Source organism: Neoarius graeffei, chromosome 6 (assembly GCF_027579695.1).
Source record: "Neoarius graeffei isolate fNeoGra1 chromosome 6, fNeoGra1.pri, whole genome shotgun sequence".
In the NCBI taxonomy this organism is placed as follows: domain Eukaryota; kingdom Metazoa; phylum Chordata; class Actinopteri; order Siluriformes; family Ariidae; genus Neoarius; species Neoarius graeffei.
The window spans coordinates 48795750-48819275 of NC_083574.1; the positions used below are offsets into that span (position 1 = coordinate 48795750).

At 43.9% G+C, this 23526-nt stretch overlaps 1 protein-coding gene across 1 annotated transcript in view; it reads left to right on the plus strand.

The window, feature by feature from the left end:
• Nucleotides 1-23526, plus strand: part of nudt4a (nudix (nucleoside diphosphate linked moiety X)-type motif 4a) — a 93260-nt gene that overhangs the window by 15345 nt on the left and 54389 nt on the right. The window lies entirely within an intron of this gene.

Below are 23526 nucleotides of genomic sequence, written 5' to 3' on the forward strand. Positions count from 1 at the left end.
GTCAGCGCTACCCACTGCACTAGCGGAACTCTCCGAAATAGAGGAGATAAGCGTGCAATCATGGCGTCGGGCGCATCAAGTGAAAGCGACAGCTCTGTCGAATCATACAAAGAGATCCCGCAAGACACACTGCAAGCAGGCTATGGCTTAGAAGGGTACCAGTTTGAACCTAGGAGAGGTACTCTCGACTCCGGTGATGAAATAAGAGAAGAAAGCTCGGATGACGGCGAGGATGAGACTGATGCTGACCATGGGCATGGCGAGCGTGGGGCAGAGCGTCTGCGTGCAGGTGACACGGCGTGGTGCTCGTGCGGAAAATGTAACGTGGAGTTGCTCACGAGTCCAGCAGAATTTATTTGCTGCAATGAGATAGGCGCCACCCGTGGACTTGCGAAATCGTCGTAAGAGGCAGAAACGGGTATTTCACACGTGCTATTCCCAACCTCAATGAGCCAACACAACTGGGCACATACATGCGTCATGAGTGTTACGCAGAGAAAATGAACGTGCATTCTGATTGGATAAAATTAATATCATGGCGGGCTGTTCAAACTGCAGAAATGGTTTGCTCGAGCTACTTTCAAAACACTATAACTTTCCAACCTTAGAACAAAAAACTTTTGCAAGTCTTGAATAAGGTTCGTTAATGTGTGTTTTATTGTTATATTTACTCTATATATTGCCCTCTGTTCCCCTTTAATTAACATGTTATTCAATTACGTTTTCAGTTTTATTAACCTTATATCGTGACTCGTACTGGCATATTATATTACACTTATCAGCCTTTTCGGTTTGTATCCGTGTTTGAATGTAGTTCGTTTGGTCCACGGCAGGCGTCGCTTATCCGCGCGATCTTCACGAGACTTGTGCGAGACTTCAAACGTGAAGTGCCAGCACCGCCATTTTGAAAACTGTTTACACAGTGGCCAGATCGCCGTATCATTCCAATTTAGATTCATTTCGAGATTTGCAGCTTCATCAGTGATGGAGCGTCAGTCCTGCGCGCTGTGGCGCGTGCACCTGAAGGCGTGTCTCGGACTGTGCGCGCGCCGAGTGGACAAGGCGCACCTGAGCTCAATTAAGGAACTGTGTGTTTGCCTATTTAAAGCAGGGCTTTGAACCGGTTCAAGGAACGAAAACGAAAACCGGGAACTTTTTCTATTTCACATGGAACAGAAACGAAACCAGAAACTTTTATTATTTTTTATGTTCCGGAACAGAAACGCTTATTAAAAATAATGGTAACAGGTTAATACCGGGTTTTTATTTCGTTCCTCAAAGTTTCCGTAGCCTACAAATAAAAAAGTCATTCTTCTCCTGCACAAGTTTCTATGACCCGCTGGGGTTCACTTCCTGTGTGACGTTCGCTGACTGAATGGAGAGAGCGGGAGGGTGGACTACTATCATGTCTCCATGTGATAATAAGTGAGTAATTGCATTACTGAGTGTCTGAGCAAAGAAGAGCCTGAACGTTGCAACCTCCCTATTGGCTGTTTGTAAAAATGTATCAGTTGTTGCCCTTCCCACGGGAATCATCGCGGGCTCGAGAGACGAGACCTGACGAGTTAGTTCGTTGGTAGCAGAACAAAATGTCTGGACACAAATCGGGTTTTCAGAAAAGGAAAGAAAATAAACGGAGGGTTGAAAATACAAAAAAGGAGGCAGAAAATGCAAAACGAGTTTTAAGGTAGGACAAATGGTTACTTTTCTGAGGCAGCCCGCTGTGGCTGCCTGCAGGCTTATTTATTATAGCCCATTTAGTTAAAATAGTTGATATAAAATGTTTATAGTTATAGTTATGTGATGGTTGTCCTGATTTAGACTTTTTTTGGGGGGGGGGTTTGCGCGATGTTGCACCCGGGTCCAGATTAGGGCAGAACCGGCCCTGGCTACATTTCAGCTGTAGTTTGTTTTATGTATGTACTTGCATAGATGTGTACTTGGTCTTCCAATATGGCGCCTAACAAAATCTTGCGGCGCGGTGACGTCATGCGGTAGCCCTCTATAGGGCCTGACTAGCCTTTGGTAACACACTAAACGAATTATCTTTCATTTTTGGCACTTTTTCTGTTTGTGTAGATGGGAAGACGTACTGAGAATCCAAATCGCCAACATTTGAAATAATAATTGTTTTGAATTATTTCTTGTCTTATTTAATGAAGGTTGTAATAGAATTAGCCTACATTTGGCTTAAGCTGGATGAGACAGAGACATAATTTTATAGCCATTTGTTAAACAGCTGACAGGGAACGTAATTAACCGTTCCGGGAACGAAATTTTTTTGTTCTAACTGGTTCGGGAACGTCTATTTAATGGTGGAACCCAAAACCGGAAACGTTAAAATTCCGTTTCTGTTCGGAACGAACCAATAGGAAAAAAATTCCGGCTCAAAGCCCTGATTTAAAGTGCATATCACGGGTAAATTCAGGAGCAAGATCAATGTAATTCTCCTATTTTATATTAAACTTTGGTCAAATATCTGTCACATTTTGCATTTTGTGCAATTTTTTTACCTTGCGCAATACCAGAAAAATTCAGTTGAAATCAAGCCATTTGAGGTGAATTGGTCCGCCTCTGAAAATACTTGGCATTTGGATTTCCCGGCAAACATTGATTTTCGTGACGTCGCGTGCGGGACGCCTTCCTCTGAATCCTACGTCAGCGCTGGTTTGTTTATGAGGAAACGACCTGGTGGTTTTCTGCAAATTTCTTCAACGTTATCGCGGAATTATTAAAATGGTTAACAGATGTATCGTAGGAGGGTGTAGCAACACCAGTCTTGATGGGATTAGTACTCATCATTTCCCAAAAGGCCAGACAATGAGAGAGAAATGGGAGCGCTTCGTGCGAGGCACCCGGAAGCCGAGGACCAAGCAGAGCCGAGAAAAAGACCGAGAAAATCGGCAATTCACAAGTTGACTGTTGCCAGGGTAAGAAATAATTCTGACATCTCATTATATTCTTCATCCAAAGGTGAAGTAACATTGCACTCAGGTGACAATTCCATATTTCAATGCAAAATCGCTAGCTGCTAAACTTGGTCTACACAGGCTGTGCACTGAAACCGTGCAAAGCTCGCGCAGCCTGCTGGCGCTTCCGCAGGTAACGTCACGAATCTGGCTCCAGACTCCCTTGGGATTTTTCCAGATGCGTTTTATTTTATTTTTTTCTGCTGTAGATAGATGGGCTTGCGCAAAATTACCTTTCTGGATGAGTGTGTAAAGGGACATTCTTTCATATAGGGAAAAAAAAAAAAGAAATTGGTCCAGGATATGCACTTTAAGGACTGTGCTGATGCATTTGCATCGCGAAGTATTACAATACGCATGTACGCATTACCGAGCCTTTCTACCCGTTGTCTTGATTTCCTGTTTCTCGTTCTTGTCCTCGCTTAGCCTTTGATGTTCTGTTTGCGCTTCGCCCGACCCTTTTGCTTGTATTCTCGTTTTTGATCTAGCCTGCCGTTTTGGATTGTTTGCCTGTGTGTATATTCTGCACTTTATTAAACTGTATAGTTCTGCACATACATCCGTCTCCCTCGCGTACGTGACATGGAGATTATTCCATACGACTTCCAACCAACGTGGAGTAGAGAAGAGCTGGAAAGACAACAGGATAAGGACTAGCCCGTTGCGCTGGTATTTACGTCATTACTGTCGCACAATTAAAACGTGCCAGATCAGACGGCTGGTGGGCTTTCAAAATAATAAATACATATACTGAGCGCATTTCCCACATAATCCTCACTAAGGTTTCGGACAGCGCTACAAAATGGCGTCCACACTATATAGTGCCCTATATAGTGAGTAGGGAGCGATTTCGGATGCAGGGAAAACTTCCGGCTTGATTACATCAGCATTCGAAAGAGGGCGCGCGTATCTTTTGATAACATTGGTGGATGTCGGTCACTTTGATTTCCGCTGTACATTTTACTTCCGTCCTACGATGTCTCGCACAAGTCTCGGCGAATCTCGTTTACGCCCATTGCTTTGACATACGGGCTGATATATTACACAGCATATTTCAAACACTCATAACTTGCTATAGCAGTGACGAAACAGCTGTTAGAAATGCATTCCGATATTTTAGAAAATGAGAGAAATTAGAATTTTGATGATAAATTTTCCTTCAGTTCCCCTTTAATGAGGAGAAGAGATGGAGCAACATTTACGACTACGTCCAAGGCATCTTCTCTCACGTGTTTCAGTAGATCACTGCATAAAGTCAGATTTTCACAGGATTTATTTGACAGTATATTTGCATACACGTTCATTTTATCTCTATCTGATGTTGTCTAGTTACTCATGAGAATGTAAACAGCATGCTTCGTCTTAAGTCAGAGAAAGACGTTATCAGATCTCAAGAATTTCAGCAAACACACCTGGATTTTAACACGGCAATCAAATTATTCGGCACGCGCACAGTCTAAAAATGGCATTCTCTGATTTTTAAGATGTCCGTATACTATTTTCATGGCCATTTGGTAACTAATGAAACGAGAGAAATGAATGTGCATGCAAACGGACTCACTGTTGCTTTTAGGCTGCTCAAATGGTCATCCGAGTAGCATGTTATTACATCTTAAATCAGAGAATGCCATTTTTAGACTATATGTGCTGAATAATTTGATTATGGGGTCAAAATCTAGGTCTTTTTGAAATCTGATGATGCCTTGCTTAAGGCCCGGTCTTACAATGCCAATAACTACAACTATAACAATAACTATAAATTGATCCCCTGCAGTTTATGTGGTTTGTGATCACACCAGACCGATAACGATACCTATAGCCCAGGTCTGGGTTTATCGGTATCGGTGAGATTGCTTCTGGAGCGGGTTTTTTTTTTCCCTCCCCTCCCCCAGATCTGGACCTGATCTAATAAAATCTCATCTCATTATTTCTAGCCGCTTTATCCTGTTCTACAGGGTCGCAGGCAAGCTGGAGCCTATCCCAGCTGACTACGGGCGAAAGGCGGGGTACACCCTGGACAAGTCGCCAGGTCATCACAGGGCTGACACATAGACACAGACAACCATTCACACTCACACCTACGGTCAATTTAGAGTCACCAGTTAACCTAACCTGCATGTCTTTGGACTGTGGGGGAAACCGGAGCACCCGGAGGAAACCCACGCGGACACGGCGAGAACATGCAAACTCCGCACAGAAAGGCCCTCGCCGGCCACGGGGCTCAAACCCAGGACCTTCTTACTTTGGGGCGACAGCACTAACCACTACACCACCGTGCCGCCCATCTAATAGAACATTTGACCAATCAAGTAATTGTTTACATGTGACACAGTCTGAGCACTTACTATTTTCCCCAGGTGTCTTTGTACAAGGTGTGTCAGAAAAGAAATCGGACTGGGGTCACAAAAAATTTGTCAAATCCAAACTACAAGTCTTCCCCTTTGAAATAATCCCCCTCAAGTCTAACGCACTTTCCTATCCTTCTCCGCCACACCTCCATGCGCTCCTGGAAGGATTCTCCCGGGATTCTCTGCAGCTCCGTCGTCACGGCCTTCTTGATGGCTTCCACGTCTGGAAAACGGGTCCCCTTGATGCCCCCTTTGAAAAGGACAAAAATCACACAGAGCCAGGTCGGGTGAGTAGGGAGGCTGCTCCAGCACGGCGATGTTCTTCTCGGCAAGGAACTGCCCGGATGCTCAAGGCGTTGTGAGCTGGCGCGTTGGCGTGGTGAAAACTCTCGCCTCTTCTCGCACGTTGAACGAAGCAAACGCCGCAGGATCTCTTTGTAGACATGCTGGTTGATTGTCTGGCCCTGTGGCTTCTCGTCTCTATGTGGACGATGCCCCTCACGTTGAAGAAGCGCACTAAGTCCTGTTACTTTTCTGACACACCTCGTACATCCTTGTTGCATCATGAAGTCATGGAATACGGGTTCACGGCAAATGAAATTATTCATGAATGTGATATTTTTCCGTTAAATTTAATAAGGTAAACATGTAAATGTAGGTAAGATGTTTTAATTATGAACTTCGGCAGTCCAAACATATTTGTTTTAGACTTCTTAATTTTTTATCTGCGATGCATCATCCTTATGAAATCCGTCACCAATCTGTAACATACTAAAATGTCCATGACCAATCCGTGATTTTATTAGCATCCGTATTAAAATCCATAACCACTTTGTATTTTTGTATCCTTTTTTTTAAATTATATTTCCATAGTACGTGATCTATCTGTATTTTGTCAACCACTGGAGTATATGGGTCTGTCTCAGAAACTGGGTACTGTGGGGGTACCCCGCTAAATATACTCGGTCAATAAACTATACGGTTTTGAATGGTGATGTTGGTTTTAATTTGAAATAAAATGATGAAAGAAATAATACAGATAAAACTAAACCTTTGATGTGAATATTCAGAATTTGGCAAAAATTCTGCAAATTTGTGGAAAAATGGCGGCTTGATCTGGGACATGATAAATGGTTGACTACATCGCATTCCCTTAAAGGTTGTAGTCCACTGAAAAGTCTACAGTTATCACTAATTGTATTTTAAGTGGTAACTTTATACACCTAAGGATTGGTGCGCTCACAGAATAATCATAACCGTAATAAAACATCATGCAAAATATTTGATCACCGTTGTAACTCCATTTTCCGCATATCCAAACCAATACGATCGTGTGTTTTGATCTAAACAGAAAGCCTCAGGGTCGAGGTCACTACCTCACCAAAAGTAGGAACTTAAAATCACTACACCATATAAAAATTTAGTTATAAATCTGCGATTTTGTTTTTTAAAACGAAAGCTGAAAGTTAGGTATAGAATATGTTTCTTACAGAATATGTTACGATGGTAGCTGGTCTTGTGTGAATTTCTGAGTTATAAAATGAGTTGTGGTCTATTTTTTACCATAGCGTGTTATTTGTGTGCGGGGAAGGACACACATTAACAATTTGCATGTGTAGAATGGAATTTTCCACTCCAACAGTTAGTTGATCGTGCTTCCATTTGCGGTCTTTGTTACGCGGGTGATCTGTTCGGGCGTTATCACTGAAAAGGTGAGTTTTGACAGTTTTATTTTGGTTTAGTCTTGCAGTGCAAGGCAATAGAATGTTTCTTTTTCATCTTACTTTCATATTTCGTAGTGTTTGTGTATTTTTGGCCAGTATTTTGCAACCATGGTCAATTTAGATCGAACTTTTGATAGACTCTACGGCCAGTCATTTTGCCCCGCCCCCGCCTCGCACTCTGTCCGGTGTGGTAGTGATGTCCCGCTGCTTGCGCGCCGCAGCAGAGACCCGCGCGACCTTCAGCCGGTACAGTCGCTGTTCTTTTACCACCGCCGTTATTCTCAGCTTTCCGGCGCGTTCTTGATTTTTCCATCGTGTCCTATTTCGCCATATCAAATACCCAAAATGTATCATATTATTCATATTTAAGTGAATAATCAATTCAGTCATCATGACTTGGCATTTTTAACCCAAGCAATCAAAAAGAGGAAATTTATTCAATATTTTCACTCATCTGTGAAGGAGGGGCTTTAATTCTTCATGATGATGTTATTTTATATGTAAATTTTACAAAAGCATTTGAATTGTAATCAAAAAAATGTTCCACAGTGGAGGCCAGATAAAGCAAGATGCTATCTTTATTCTTATTAAACATGACAAAAGAAACATTGAGTGTTCGGTAAATGAAAAAAAAAAATAGTAAAATTATAAAATTTAGTTTTTGACCATAATGTCCCAAATGAGAGACCAGTTTCTGAGACGGACCCATATACACGGGTTGTTTTTAAGTCCAAGCTGTACAGTATGACCCGGAACAATGTGCTACTACATGGAAAAATCTTCCATGACTGTTCCTAAGTTGCATGCATGTATTTACCTGAGTGGCAGGACCAACCGATATTCTAGTCGGGATTATAGTTGTGGTGTGACTGCTCCAGACTGGAACTAAATTCAGGCAGAGGTATCGTCATAGCTGTAGTTCTCGGTGTTGTGGGACCGGGCCCTTATATGAGTATGTTTTCATGCACATTCATTTATCTCTAACTGATTTTGTCAAGTTACTCAAATAATCATCTAAAGAGTATCAAAGTCCCTCCCATGCCAGGATCTGGGCTTCCCAGGCAGTCTCCTGTCCCAGTACTACCCAGCTCTTTGAGGCGTATGGGTGCGGCGCAGATCTCCATTTCATTAGCCCTCGGCCTCTCGCCTATTATACAGCTAGGGTTACAGTGGAGAGCTGGTCCTCTGGTAACTGTAAGAGTTTGACTCCCTACTCATATCTGTATTGCAGTGTGCCTTGCCAGATGGTAGTAGGTACCATTTTTATGATGGTCTTTGGTATAATCCAGCCGCAAGTAGAACTCACGATCTCCCGGTCAAGAGGCGGACACGCTAACCACTAGGCCAGCTCGCGGTATATAAACAGTATACGACATCTTAAATCACAGAAAGTCATTATCATATTTCAAGAAATGCAGTAACAGCACCGAGAGTTAAAGGAGAACTGAAGTCATTTTTAAACTTGCTTTATTTCTTAATTAACGTGTTATTCAGTTACGTTTTCGGTTTTATTAACCTTGTATCGTGACTCGTACTGGCATATTATATTACACTTATCAGCCTTTTCATTTTGTAGCCGTGTTGAATGTAGTTCGTTTGGTCCACGGCAGGCGTCGCTTATCCGCGCGATCTTCACGAGACTTGTGCGAGACTTCAAATGTGAAGTGTCAGCGCCGCTATTTTGAAAATTGTTTACACAGCGGCCAGATCGCCATATCATTCCAATTTAGATTCATTTCAAGATTTGCAGCTTCATCAGTGATGGAGATTATTCCATACGACTTGGAACCATTGGTTAAATGAAAACAAAAAACCCCCCGCTTTCGGACACTAGTCCGTCACACTGGTATTTACGTCATTACTGTTGCACAATTAAAATGTGCCAGATCAGCCGGCTGGTGGGTTTTCAAAATAATAAATACATGCATGTATTTTTGTGATAAATCCATATTATACTGAGCGCATTTCCCACATTAATAAATACAAAGTACCTGCATCTTTCAGCTTTTTGAAATCAAGGCTGAATACTTTCTTCTTTGCCGCTGCCTTTGATTAAATCAAAATTGAGACTTTTAATTTGATTTCTTTCAGCGCGACCGCAGTGCATGATGGGATATATTGCTTTGGTTAGTGACCATCGGTTGTACACTACTTTTCGTAATGCATTGTGGGATACTTTGAGTGCACTATATAGGGTGTAAATAATCCTCACTAAGGACAGCACTACAAAATGGCTTCCCCACTATATAGTGAGTAGGGAGCGATTTCGGACGCAGGGAATATATCCGGCTTGATTACGTCACACCTACGGTCAATTTAGAGTCACCAGTTAACCTAACCTGCATGTCTTTGGACTGTGGGGGAAACTGGAGCACCCGGAGGAAACCCACGCGGACACGGGGAGAACATACAAACTCCACACAGAAAGGCCCTCACTGTCCACGGGGCTCGAACCCGGACCTTCTTGCTGTGAGGCCACAGCGCTAGCCACTCCACCACCGTGCCGCCCCCCCCCCCCCCCCCCCCTTGTTTGAACATACACAAGGAAAAAAAAATACTGGTTTGCAATTACAACAGTATTTTGATATAAATATGACAGCCACCTTTGGCCCAAAGTCAGCTGGGATTGACAACAGTTTCCCCTGTGACCCTGACAGATAAGTGGGATGGATAGGCATGCATCATCCATCTATTATCATGAATACTGGCCATTTACTGCAGGAGTCTTCACCATGGTGGCCCTACGGCCCTTGCTGGCTCTGGGATGAAGAAGAGAAGACACGACACTGTCTAAGCTTAAACATTAATGTGACTTTGCACTTGCAACGTGTAGCCGAACAGCAATTAGAGCGACCGCCATTCTTCACCCATTTCTGAAATCAAACTGAGAATGGCACCAAAGGCCATTTAGAGTAAAAAATAATAATAATAATAATTGTAAAAGTTGTAAATGAATAACCACCTGGAAGCATTCTTAATTAAGAAGCGCCGTCATTTAAAAATAGTATCTTAAAAATACTATGTCATGAGCCTGTATAAACATGTATTAGATTCCTCAGAATTCCACAGCACACTGCATTTTGCCTCGCAGCCCACCGGTTGAGAACCTCTCTTCTAGATTTAACAAGCGAATACGTCGACATGTCGAGTGATTTTAAAGCAAATACTTGTTTATACACTATAACTCATATTTACAGGGGAACTGAAAGCAATTTTTTTTTAATCAAAATTCTTTCTCATTTTATTAAATATAGTAATGTATTTCTGACAGCCATTTTGTCACTGCTATAGCAAGTGAGTGTATGAAATGTGCTATGTAATACAGTAGATCAGTCCATATGTCAAAGCAATGGCCGTACACGAGATTTGCTGAGACTTGTACGAGACTTCATAGGATGGAAGTAAAACATACAGCGGAAATCAAAGTGACCGACATCTGCCAACGTTGTCAAAAGACGCGCGCCCTCTTTCGAATGCTGCTGTAATCGAGCCCTGCGTCCGAAATCGCTCCCTACTCACTATATATAGAGGAAGCCATTTTGTAGTGCTGTCCGAAACCTTAGTGAGGATTATTTACACCCTATATAGTGCACTCAAAGTATCCCACAGTGCATCACGAAAAGTAGTGTACAACCGATGGTCACTAACCAAAGCAATATATCCCATCATGCACTGCGGTCGCGCTGAAAGAAATCAAATTAAAAGTCTCAAATTTGATTTAATCAAAGGCAGCGGCAAAGAAGAAAGTATTCAGCCTTTATTTAAAAAAACTGAAAGATGCAGGAACTTTTTATTTATTAATGTGGGAAATGCGCTTCGTATAATATGTGTTTATCACAAAAACACACGCATGTATTTATTATTTTGAAAACCCACCAGCTGACTGATCTGGCACGTTTTAATTGTGCGACAGTAATAACGTACAGTAAATACCAGCGCGATGGACTAGTGTCCGAAAGCGGGGTGGGGTTTTTTTTTTTTTTTTCTTTCCCCCCCAATTTAATCAATGGTTTGAAGTCATATGGAATAATCATCACTGATGAAGCTCGCTAATCTCGAAATTTAATCTAAATTGGAATGATGTGGCGATCTGGCTGCTGTGTTAACAATTTTTCAAAATGGTTGCACTGACACTTCACATTTAAAGTCCCGCACAAGCATGGGCGTCACCACCATTGAATGTGAAGGGGACGTGTCCCCTTCACATTTCATAATTCTTCGTTTGGACACCCCCCCCCCCCCCCCCCCCCCCCACACACACACACGCACGCACATTTAACATAAAATATGAGTTCACCCAGCGCCGTTTCTATTGCTTCGTGAAAGAATCCATTCCACATGATCGACAAGAGAATACACATTCCACTGAAAATCCACTCCAGGTTTTCCAGGCGTTACCTACAACAGCTCACCGCACGCGAGTGAAGTGAATCTCAGTGCGAGCAGAGAAATTTTGGTGCAAGCCAAGGTGCAGCAGCTCGAAAGTGGAGGAGGTGACGTCAGCCCCATTGCCACCTCACAATGTCTAGCTTTTGCTAAAACCTTATTCTTTTGTTGTGCTCTCAAAATTAACCCTAGGCCACGTTAAATTAATATTCAACTAAACAGTGAAATAAGCTTAGCCTAATGGGGTATTCTTGGTTGATGATGAATTGTTTGCAGTATTTGCTCCTCCCCAGACACAATGGACATAAGGACATTCTTTACAAAGAAGCTGAAAGTCAGTCAAAATTTCCCCACAGCACAGGGCTTTTTTTGTCCCAATGGAAATGTTAGTGCAGTTAGCTGGCTAGTCAATGTTAGGAGATGTATCAGCTAGCTTAATGTTAGCTATCTCATCTCATTCTCATTATCTGTAGCCGCTTTATCCTTCTACAGGGTCGCAGGCAAGTTGGACCCTATCCCAGCTGACTACGGGCGAAAGGCGGGGTACACCCTGGACAAGTCGCCAGGTCATCACAGGGCTGACACATAGACACAGACAACCATTCACACTCACATTCACACCTACGCTCAATTTAGAGTCACCAGTTAACCTAACCTGCATGTCTTTGGACTGTGGGGGAAACCGGAGCACCCGGAGGAAACCCACGCAGACACGGGGAGAACATGCAAACTCCACACAGAAAGGCCCTCGCCAGCCCCGGGGCTCGAACCCAGGACCTTCTTGCTGTGAGGCGACAGCGCTAACCACTACACCACCGTGCCGCCCGTATGTTAGCTATCATTTAATTAAAAGAAAAGAAAGAAAGCACAACTTTATTCATCACACACTTGTGAAATTTCCTCTCTGCATTTAACCCATCTGAAGCAGTGAACACACATGTGCACACACATACCCAGAGCAGTGGGCAGCCATGCTAACAGCGCTCGGGGAGCAGTCGGGAGTTAGGTGCCTCGCTCAAGGGCACCTCAGCCCAAGGCCATCCCATATTAACCTAACCGCATGTCTTTGGACTGTGGGGGAAACCGGAGCACCCGGAGGAAACCCACGCAAACACGGGGAGAACATGCAAACTCCACACAGAAAGGCCCTCACCGGCCGCTGGGCTCAAACCCAGAACCTTCTTGCTGTGAGGCGACCGTGCTAACCACTACACCACCGTGGCGCCCAACCCAGTAGGCCTGCCTTATTGTAATGCCAAGAATGAGGTCAAGTCTGCTCTGATGATATTTATTGATTCCCTGTTGTGATCTGAAGAACTTGTTTTGTCTGGTCTTTAGCAGTTTTCTGGAAAGTAAGATGGGAAATCAGTGTATGGGGAAGGAATAGTAGAGAGGAAAGCAATGGAGAGAGATGGATGTTATTCCAGGTGGATTGTGAAGGAAAGGGGGATAAAAGTTATGAAGTGGTAGAAATTGTGGTGGCACCAATATAAGGAGTTATATCTATAAATCTATTTGTTATACTGATCTGTAAATGTTACTGTAGTACCACCATTGCATGTAGGTTGACAAAACTGCACTTGTTCATTGTGTGAAGTTCTCTTTAATGTGTCATTGCTTGACACAGTGTAATTTTGTGTTATGAAGACTGCATGATGCCATGTCATTTTTGTTACGAGTATCACTAAATCGGAAAAAAGTAAAATGCACCCACTAAAGTCACTGTTGGTGGTGAACAAAATTGCACCTGTTCATTGTGTGAAGTTATTTTTTATGTGTCACTATTGTGTGATTTTGTGTTATGAAGTTTGCATGATGCCACGTCATGCCTGGTCATTGTGTGAAATTATGAATATTCTTATTTTTAAACATACAGTTGAGTGTCACTGTTGCTTGGCCCAGTGGCATGTTGTGTTACATCTAAAACGAAATAAAAAAGGAAACACAAAATAAAAAGTAAAATGCACCCATAAAGTCATTGTTGGTGATAAATTGTGTCATTCATCTCATTATCTTGGGCGTAGCGGTGGGTTTAAAAACAGGCTGATGAATATATGGACTAGTTGAATGAGGACTTATTGTTGAGTCTCTAAAATAGTCATTGAATTAAGTGACTTTTGTAGATAAAATTAGGTGTTTAACAACCTGTTAAAAATACACCAGAATGCAGGAAATGGCATCTAATTAATTCAAAATTTTCTGGGGGAGGATCCCCCCCCAGTGTGTGCCCCCCACATTAAAAATGCTTCCGACGCCCCTGCGCACAAGTCTCGTGAAGATCGCGCGGATAAGCGACACCTGCCGTGGACCACATGAACTACGGCTACAAAACAAAAAGGCTGATAAGTGTAATATAATATGCTAGTACGAGTCACTATATAAGGTTAATAAAACGGAAAACGTAATTGAATAACACGGTAATTAAGAAATAAAGCAAGTTTAAAAATGATTTCAGTTCTCCTTTAAAGGTAAGATGTGCTATTTTGTTTGCTTCTGATGCTGCGTGAATGCCACGTTGATTTTACATCCCTCTATAAACTGGGAATTTGTATATGAGAAGTCTACGCCAAGTAATTTTAAGTTGAGGGGGTGTTTTCTTTAGCTTTTCCTGGTTGGAGGATTGAAAATTACAAGTTGCGATCTCTTCATCCCTGTTTCTTGTCATTACGTTTTTTTTTCCAAGAAGAGTGCTTTCTTTTTCCCCCTTCAGTCAAATAATATGCTTGTGCTGAGGCCTTGGCTGAAACGATTTTTTTTTTTTTTTGGTCATGTATTCTTCATATATTCTATTTGTGCAAAAATAAAAAGAATGCTATTACACCTTTAACTGATGTCCTTAATGAAAATGAGCTTTGATTGTCATGTTGCAAGATAAAGGGTGTAATATTAAAGATTATTATACATAAATGACACTTTTCCGATGGAATAAAAAAACATGTATTCTATTCCCTTCTCGCGGGTTTCATTCATTTGGTTTGATGACATGCAATATTATCATGTCGCTTATCCGACATGTATTATGCCACTCTACCCAATAGAGAATGAGTTGTCGAGCTAATACGATGTCACATGTCAGAGATGTAAAACTTCCGTGCTAGTGAGCGACTGTGACATTTTGTAAACCAACATGGCCGCCAGGTTTGCTTCATTAAATCTTTTGGCTGCTCCCGATTAGGGGTCGCCACAGTGGATCTTTCGTCTCCATCGCTCCCTGTCTTTCGCATCCTTCTCTACCACACCTGCCACTTTCATGTCCTCTCTCACCACATCCATGTATCTCCTCTTTGGCCTTCCTCGTTTTCGTGTGCCTGGCAGCTCCATCCTCAACATTCTCCTTCCCCACATGCTCTGCATCTCTTCTCAGGATGTGCCCATACCATCTGTCTCATCTCTCTTAGCTTCATTCCCAAGCTCTCCACATGTGCTGTCCCTCTGATGTGCTCGTTCCTTATCCCGTCCAACCTCCCATCGCAAACCTTAACATCCTCAACCCTGCCACCTCCAACTTTGCCTCCTGTCTCTTCGTTAAGGGTACGGTCTCCAATCCATACATCACAGCTGGTCTCACTACTGTCTTATACATCTTACCTTTCACTTTTGCTGGGACTTTTCTATCACAAATGACTCCCGAACTCCTTCTCCAACTGCTCCACCCTGCCTGCACTCGCTTTCTCACCTCACTATTGCAACCCTATTTTCCTGCACAGTTGACCCCAGGTACTTGAATTCACCAACTTTCTTTACGTCTACTCCTTGCATCTTCACTACACTCATCCCCATTCTCAGGTGGCACGGTGGTGTAGTGGTTAGCGCTGTTGCCTCACAGCAAGAAGGTCCGGGTTCGAGCCCCGTGGCCGGCAAGGGCCTTTCTGTGCGGAGTTTGCATGTTCTCCCCGTGTCCGCGTGGGTTTCCTCCGGGTGCTCCGGTTTCCCCCACAGTCCAAAGACATGCAGGTTAGGTTAACTGGTGACTCTAAATTGAGCGTAGGTGTGAATGTGAGTGTGAATGGTTGTCTGTGTCTATGTGTCAGCCCTGTGATGACCTGGCGACTTGTCCAGGGTGTACCCCGCCTTTCGCCCGTAGTCAGCTGGGATAGGCTCCAGCTTGCCTGCGACCGTGTAGAACAGGATAAAGTGGCTAGAGATAATGAGATGAGATGAGATCCCCATTCTCGTTGACGCACATGTATTCTGTCTTGCTACTGCTCACCTTCATTCCTCTTCGTTCCAATGCATCCCTCCATCTCTCCAAACCCAACTCAACCTCCTTTCTACTTTCACCACATATCACAATATCATCCGCAAACATCATGTTCCATGGTGACTCTTGCCTCACTTCATCCGTCAAGCTATCCATCACTATGGCAAACAAAAAAGGGCTCAAAGCAGATCCTTGATGGAGTCCCACCTTCACCTTGAACCATTCAGTTGTTCCAACTGCACACCTCACTGCTGTTTCACTGTTCTCATACATGTCTTGCACCACTCTAATATACTTCTCATTCACTCCACTCTTTCTCATACAATACCATAACTCATCTCTCGGCACTCTATCGTATGCCTTCTCCAGATCTACAAACACACAATGTAGCTTTCTGTGGCTTTCTCTGTACTTCTCCATTAACATTTCTTAAAGCAAAAATTGCATCCGACGTGCTCTTCCTTGGCATAAACCTGTACTGCTGTTCACAGATTGCTACCTCTCTTCTCAATCTCACCTCCAATACCCTTTCCCATAACTTCATGGTGTGGCTCATCAATTTTATTCCTCTGTAATTACTGCAGCTCTGTACATCTCCCTTATTCTTGTATATTGAGACTAGCACACACTTTCTCCATTCATTTGGCATTTTCTCATTCTCTAGGATCTTATTAAACAATCTCGTTAGGAACTCCACAGCCGTCTCACCCAAACATCTCCAAGCCTCAATTGGGATACCATCTGGTCCGACTGCTTTCCCAGTCTTCATTCTTTTCATGGCTGCCCTCACCTCATCCTTACTAACCAACTCTGCTTCCTGATTTGCTGTCTCCAATGAATCTAACCTTTTCTCTCTTGGATTCTCCTCATTTAATAAATCCTCAAAGTACTCTTTCCACCTTCTTAATACACTCTCTTTGTTTGTCAGCACATTTTCCATTTCCATCTTTCATCACTCTTACCTGCTGTACATCCCTCGCTTCCCTGTTTCTCTGCCTAGCTAGTCTGTACAGGTCTTTCTCTCCTCCTTTGGTCTCCAGTCTTTCATACAACTCCTGGTATGCATCTGCTTTCGCCTTCGCTACCGCTCTTTTTGCCTTCTGTCTCGTCTCTCTGTATAACCGCCTGCTTTCCTCGCCTCTCTGATCATCCCAATTCTTCTTTGCTAGCCTCTCCTCTCTTATAATTTCCTGCACTTCTTTGTTCCACCACCATATCTCCTTGTCTTCCTTCCTCCTTCCCGACGACCACCCTAGCACCTTCCTTGCTGCCTCTCTTAGTACAGCAATAGTATTCCAATCTTCTGGCAGACTTCCATGACCACTCAATGCTTGTCTCATTTCTTCCCTAAACTCCTTCTGATGTTCAACCTCTTTTAGTTTCCACCACTTAATCTTTGGCTCCATTATTTCACGCTTCCTCTTTTTCAATTTCAAGCTCATCCTGCACACGACCACTTGATGTTGTCTAGCTACACTCTCCCCGCCATCACTTTACAGTCTCCAATCTCCTTCAGGTTACCCCTTCTGCAGAGTATGTAGTCCACCTGTATAGATCTTCCTCCACTCTTCGTCACCCTGTGCTGCTCTTTCTTCTTGAAGTATGTATTGACTATTGCCAAATTCATCCTCTTTGAAAAATCAACCACCATTTGCCCTTCCACATTTCACTCTCTTACACCATATCTGCCCATCACACCCTCATTTTCTCCGTTTCTCTCACCAGCATTTCCGTTGAAATCTGCTCCTATCAGCATGCGCTCCTCCCTCGGTATACTTTCTACCACTTCATCTATCTTTTCCCAGAAAGACTCTCTTCATTCTCACATCCAACCTGTGGGGCATACGCGCACACAACATTGATTACCACTCCTTGAATCTCCAACTTCATGCCTATCACTCTATCTGACACCCTCTTCACATCAATCAGACCAACTCTCCCCTCAAAACAATACCAACACCATTTCTCTTTCCATCGACTCCATAATAAAACAACTTGCATCCATCTCCAATATTCTTGGCCTTGCTTCCTTTCCACCTCGTCTCCTGCACACACAAAATGTCCAACTTCCTTCTTTCCATCATACCTGCTAACTCTCTCGCTCTGCCAGTCAATGTTGACACATTCAGTGTTCCTACCCTCAATTCTAAGCTCCTTCCCTTCCATCTTTCACGCTCTCTCCTAACACGCCTCCCCCCTCTCTTTCTCCTTCTCTGTTTTGGCACAACAGTAGCACACTTTCCACTGGCACCCTGTTGACCAACAGTACCAGAGGCAGTCGTTGTTAACCCGGGCCCTGACCTGATCCAGTATGGTATTTCCCTTTTCATTCCTTATGTTAGATTTGGCACAGTTTTACGCCGGATGCCCTTCCTGACGCAACCCCCTCCAATTTATCCGGGCTTGGGACCGGCACCAAGAGTACGCTTATGCACCCCCAGTGGCTGGATTAGGTTTCTCATCTCATCTCATTATCTCTAGCCGCTTTATCCTGTTCTACAAGGTCGCAGGCAAGCGGGAGCCTATCCCAGCTGACTACGGGCAAAAGGCAGGGTACACCCTGGACAAGTCGCCAGGTCATCACAGGGCTGACACATAGACACAGACAACCATTCACACTCAGATTCACACCTACGGTCAATTTAGAGTCACCAGTTAACCTAACCTGCATGTCTTTGGACTGTGGGGGAAACCGGAGCACCCAGAGGAAACCCACGTGGACACGGGGGGGGAACATGCAAACTCCACACAGAGAGGCCCTCACCGGCCACGGGGCTCGAACCCAGACCTTCTTGCTGTGAGGCGACAGCTCTAACCACTACACCACCGTGCCGCCCTGGATTAGGTTTGCTTCATTAAATACGAAAGATTTTCAGAGGATGTTGGCTGCCAGGTAGCTCCGTTGTGTGTAGTTGTCGATGTTGATTTTAAAAGTAACCAAGTAAATTACACAGGGAAATGAACGTTTAAAAAATACTATAGCAAGTGTGCATGGAAGAAGAGCCTGGAGACAGAAAGCTTAGTTTCTCAGTCGTTAGCCTGTGCTACTCACTCTCGATAGCACTGGTTTGACTGCGCTGGTGTTGGCCTTCGCGAACACTACTGCTGAATGCTACACCGGCTGGAAGGTAACGGGACTGCTGTGCTAACAGCACCTAGTCGCAGGTAAACTAGCGTTGGTCTTCGAGAATGCTGATATGAGTAATAATACTAATGATATTGGCTGGCTTTTTTCATGGTCTATCAGATGTATTCCATTCAGCGAGCATGATATTGAATTCGTCTTCGACTCAAATATCTAATAGACCATGAAAAAAGCCAGCCAATATTATTTAAATTGCTGGATTTCAGTCATGTGACTTTTTTTTTTTTTCTTAGCGGTTTTACCGGAAGTGAAATAGCTGGTGGTCTAAATGGCTGCCGTAGTACAAACAACTAGCGATAACTTATCAGAGGATGCTTGTAATCCAGAAGCCATTGCTCGCTTTAGAAATATTCAGAAAATTGCGGTGTGTAATGGAATCGACCCCTACAGTCTGGGAAAGAAGGATGTGTCATACGATCTCGAAAACTACCCTTCAGTCGAGTTCCCCGACATCTCAAACTATCTGGTGTTGCAGACGTCCTTCTACACCGTAAAACAGATGAAAGCACGGAAGACTATGGAGGCTTGCAACTTTTTGTATGTGGCTGGGCAAAGGACCTCGGTATCAAGCTGCTGCTGAATGAATCCTGCATTGTTTTTGCCTGTGTATGGGTTTTTTTTTTTTTGTTTTTGTTTTTTTTTTTGGTGGTGGTGGTGGTGGTTTTTTTGTTTTTTGGTTTTTTTATTAAGAGCTTTTCGTTCGCATCTTTACAATGCGGCGCTGCAAGTTGAAGTGTAAAGAAATAGTTTGCTTGATTCTCACTTGTGTTGGCTCTTATCTCTCAGTTCAAGTTCAAAGTGTTTGTCATATGCACAGTAAGGACGTGTCCACTTGCACAATGAAATTCTTAGTTTGCTGTCCACCATGAATGCCAATTACAAATAAATAAATAGACGGAAGTAATACAAAGTGAAGGCAATATAGTGCAAACTAAAAGCAAAGAAAAGCAAAAGCAACAAAAACACCCAGTATAGTACAAAATAAAGGTAAATGTAGTGCAAAATAGTGGGCGGCACGGTGGTGTAGTGGTTAGCACGGTCGCCTCACAGCAAGAAGGTTCTGGGTTCGAGCCCAGTGGCCGGCGAGGGCCTTTCTGTGTGGAGTTCGCATGTTCTCCCTGTGTCTGCGTGGGTTTCTTCCGGGTGCTCCGGTTTCCCCCACAGTCCAAAGACATGCAGTTAGGTTGATGTGGGGCGGCCTTGGGCTGAGGTGCCCTTGAGCAAGGTACCTGACCCTGACTGCTCCCCGGGCGCTCTGGTGTGCAGGGGCTTCAAAGTTTGGGAGAATAGCAGGGTACAAATAATTTACAGCAGGGTGTAAAATGTCTGCCAGCGGCAGACATAATGCTATATATATATATATATATATATATATATATATATATATATATATATATATATATATATATATGAGGGAGAGAGAAAGAGAGATGCAAGTACAAATTTTTCATGTGGCGGGATGGTTTGTTTGTAACAGGTCATCTAAAATTGGGATAACATTTACCCGGGACGGGTATTTGAGGCGGGTCATCTAGCTTAAGCTTGATTAGCGTTGTTACACACGCCAGTGTTTCCCACAGAAATTTTGGAGACTATGGGGGCAGCCCATGGGGGGGGGTTTAAAATTGAGTGATATGTTAAATATTAAGTTATTACTGAAAAACTATTGATTAAAAAAACAAAGACACTGAGAAATGGTCCTACAAACAACTTTACCAATATAAAAGATTACCAGGACGACAAAAATGCAGAAAAATAGGCTTTACTTATCCAAATGCACCTGTTGGTTCAAAAGTTAAAGTGCATAGAACCTCACAGCACAACATGAAGTTACCTTAAAATATAATATAAATGCCTCAGCTTTCATGTAAGAAAAAAAACTATTAATACTAGTACTGTGTGCAGGCAGTCTCTCCTGAAGACTAAATTAAACAATAATTATAAACTAATAAAATAAATGGCTCAGGCTTCATAAAAGAAAAAAACAATTTGAACAGAATCTCACAGTTATGATGCTGAAGCTGCCTAAACAATGGAAAATAAAATACCATTTTGGCAAAAACGTTGGCATCCATTAATTTCTTGTATTAAGTAAAAAAAATATGTTGCCAGATACTGCTGACGTTTTACAGCGCAAAATAGGTTCAAAACCCGCTAAAATGCACTTAAAACCGCCCAATCTGGCAACACAGCTAATGGCTGCACTCATGTTGAGGATGTAAACAAAGTTGACGCGACAACGGACATACATGACATAGTGGATGTAATTTACGTTCACAACTTTTTTTGCCATCAGAAATATTTAATATTAAATTTTGTGACTCGACTGACAATAGCCGGCGGCATAACAAGCCACAGACGGCGATTTGCCGCCGGTGACCGGCTACTTTTGAGACCGCTGGGTGTGGCTGTCCACTGCTCTGAGTGTGTGCGTGTGTTCACTGTTTCAGATGGGTTAAATGCAGAGGATGAATTTCACTGTGCTTGAAGTGTGCATGTGACGAATAAAGGTTTCTTCTTCGTTCTTCTTCTAAATAGGTAGTGTAATACAAAAATAAGGCAATGATCAGACATAGCAGCAGAAGGGCAGTAATGTGCGAATGTGCAAACAATGTAACCAGTCAAGGAACAGCAGCAAAATGGCAGTAATGTGCAAACAGATGTAAACAGTCAAGGACAGTTTACAGGGAGGTAGTCCATGGTTATAGACTCCTGTCAGCTGTTCAGGAGTCTGATGGCAGTGGGAAAGAAAGTTCTTTAGTCTGACAGTCTTGCATTTCACACTTCTGTACCTCTGGCCTGAGGGTAGGAGTGTGAACAGTCTGTGCTGGGGGTGGGTGGAGTCTTTGAGCATGGAGGCAGCTCTCCTGTGGACTCTGCAGTGGTAGATGTTCTACAGAGAGGGCAGTGGCGTTTTGGTGATCCTCTCAACAGTCACCACTCTCTGCAGGAGTTTGCGGTCCATTGTTGTAGTGCTGCTGTACCACACAGTGATGCAGTTGGTCAGGATGCTGTCAGTCACGCAGCTGTAGAAGTTGCTGAGGATCTTGGGTGGCATCCCAAACTTCCTCAGCCTCCTCAGAAAGTACAGTCACTGTTCAGCCTTCCTAACCAGCTGTGTGGTGTTAAGTGTCCATGTGAGGTCCTCACTGATGCGAACACCCAGGTATTTGAAGCTGCTCACCCTCTTGACCTCAAGCTCCCAGATGAACAGTGGCCGATGAGGTCTCCTCTCCTTCCTCATGTCCACTATCATCTCCTTTGTCTTGTCCGTGTTGAGGGTGAGGTTATTGTCCTCACACCATGACGCCAGACTGGCCACCTCCCTCCTGTAGGCCGTTTCATCTCCGTCAGTGATGTGTCCTATCACTGCGGTGTCGTCCATGAACTTCAGGATGATGATGTCCTTGTGGGAGGCGACACAGTCATGGGTGAACAGGCTGTAGAGGATGGGGCTGAGGACGCATCCCTGTGGAGTGCCAATGTTTGTGATGATGCTGGATGAAGTCCTATTGCCAATCCTGACAGTCTAGGGCCTGCCAGTCAGGAAGTCGATGAGCCAGTCACAGAGGGTGGGGTGCAAACCAAGTGTGGACAGTTTATGGATGAGTTTGTGGGGGATGACTGTGTTGAAGGCAGAGCTGTAGTCAACAAAGGAGCATCCTGATGTAAGAGTCTTTGTTTTCCAGGTGGGAGAGGGAATAACAGAGGGCAGCAGCGATGGCATCTGAGGTGGACCTGTTGGGCCTGTAGGCATACTGCAGGGGGTCCAGGGTTTCCGGTGTACTATTCTGAATGTGGGTCAGTACCACTCTTTCAAAGCACTTTGAGATGATTTGAGTGAGTGCTATCGGCCTGTAATCATTCAGGCAGGTGGGTGGGCTCTTCTTGGGAAGAGGGACGATGGTTGTGGTCTTGAAGCAGGAGGGAACGGTGCTCTGGCTGAGGGAAAGGTTGAAGATGGTGGTGAAAACATCAGCCAGCTCATTGGCACATACTCTGAGGGCCCGCCCAGGGATGTTGTGTGGTCCTGCTGCCTTCCTGGGGTTGATCCTCCTCAGAGCTTTGTGTACCTGGCCTGATGAGACTGTTGGTGGTGGGGGGTTGGGTGGTCCAAGTGTGTGTGTGTGTGTGTGTGTGTGCCTCCTCTCTGTGCTGTAGCTGGAGGTCTCAAAGTGGGTGTAGAAAGTATTGAGGTCATCTGGCAGGCTGTCTGTGGAGCTGGTGGTGGTCCTGTAGTCTGTGATGTGCTGCAGGCCTTGCCACATTCGCCCGGGGTCAGCAGTAGAATAGAAGCTGTCCAGATTCTCTCTGTACTGCCTCTTGGCCACTGTAATGGCTTTCCTCAGTCCGTACTTCGCCGCTTTGTACTCCGTCTCATTGCCTGATCTAAATGCAAGAGAGCGAGCACACAGCATGCGTCATACCTGACTGTTTACCCAGGGTTTTGGTTGGGGAACTTCCTGATCTGTATGGTGGGCACGATGTTGCAGACACGTGCTGATGTACCCCGTCACATACTCAGCATAGTCCTGTATACTGACAGAAGAGTCCTCCAAAGTGACTGCAGCTTTAAACACATCCCAGTCTGTCCGAGCAAAACCGTCCTGAAGGGTGCTCTCAGTCTCTGGGCTCCAGAGTTTGACTTGTTTGGTGACAGGATTTGTTTTAGTCTTTGTAGGCTGGATACAGGAACAAAGAGATGTGGTTCGAGTGTCCAAAGTCGGGGCGGGGTGCGGCCCTGTATGCACCA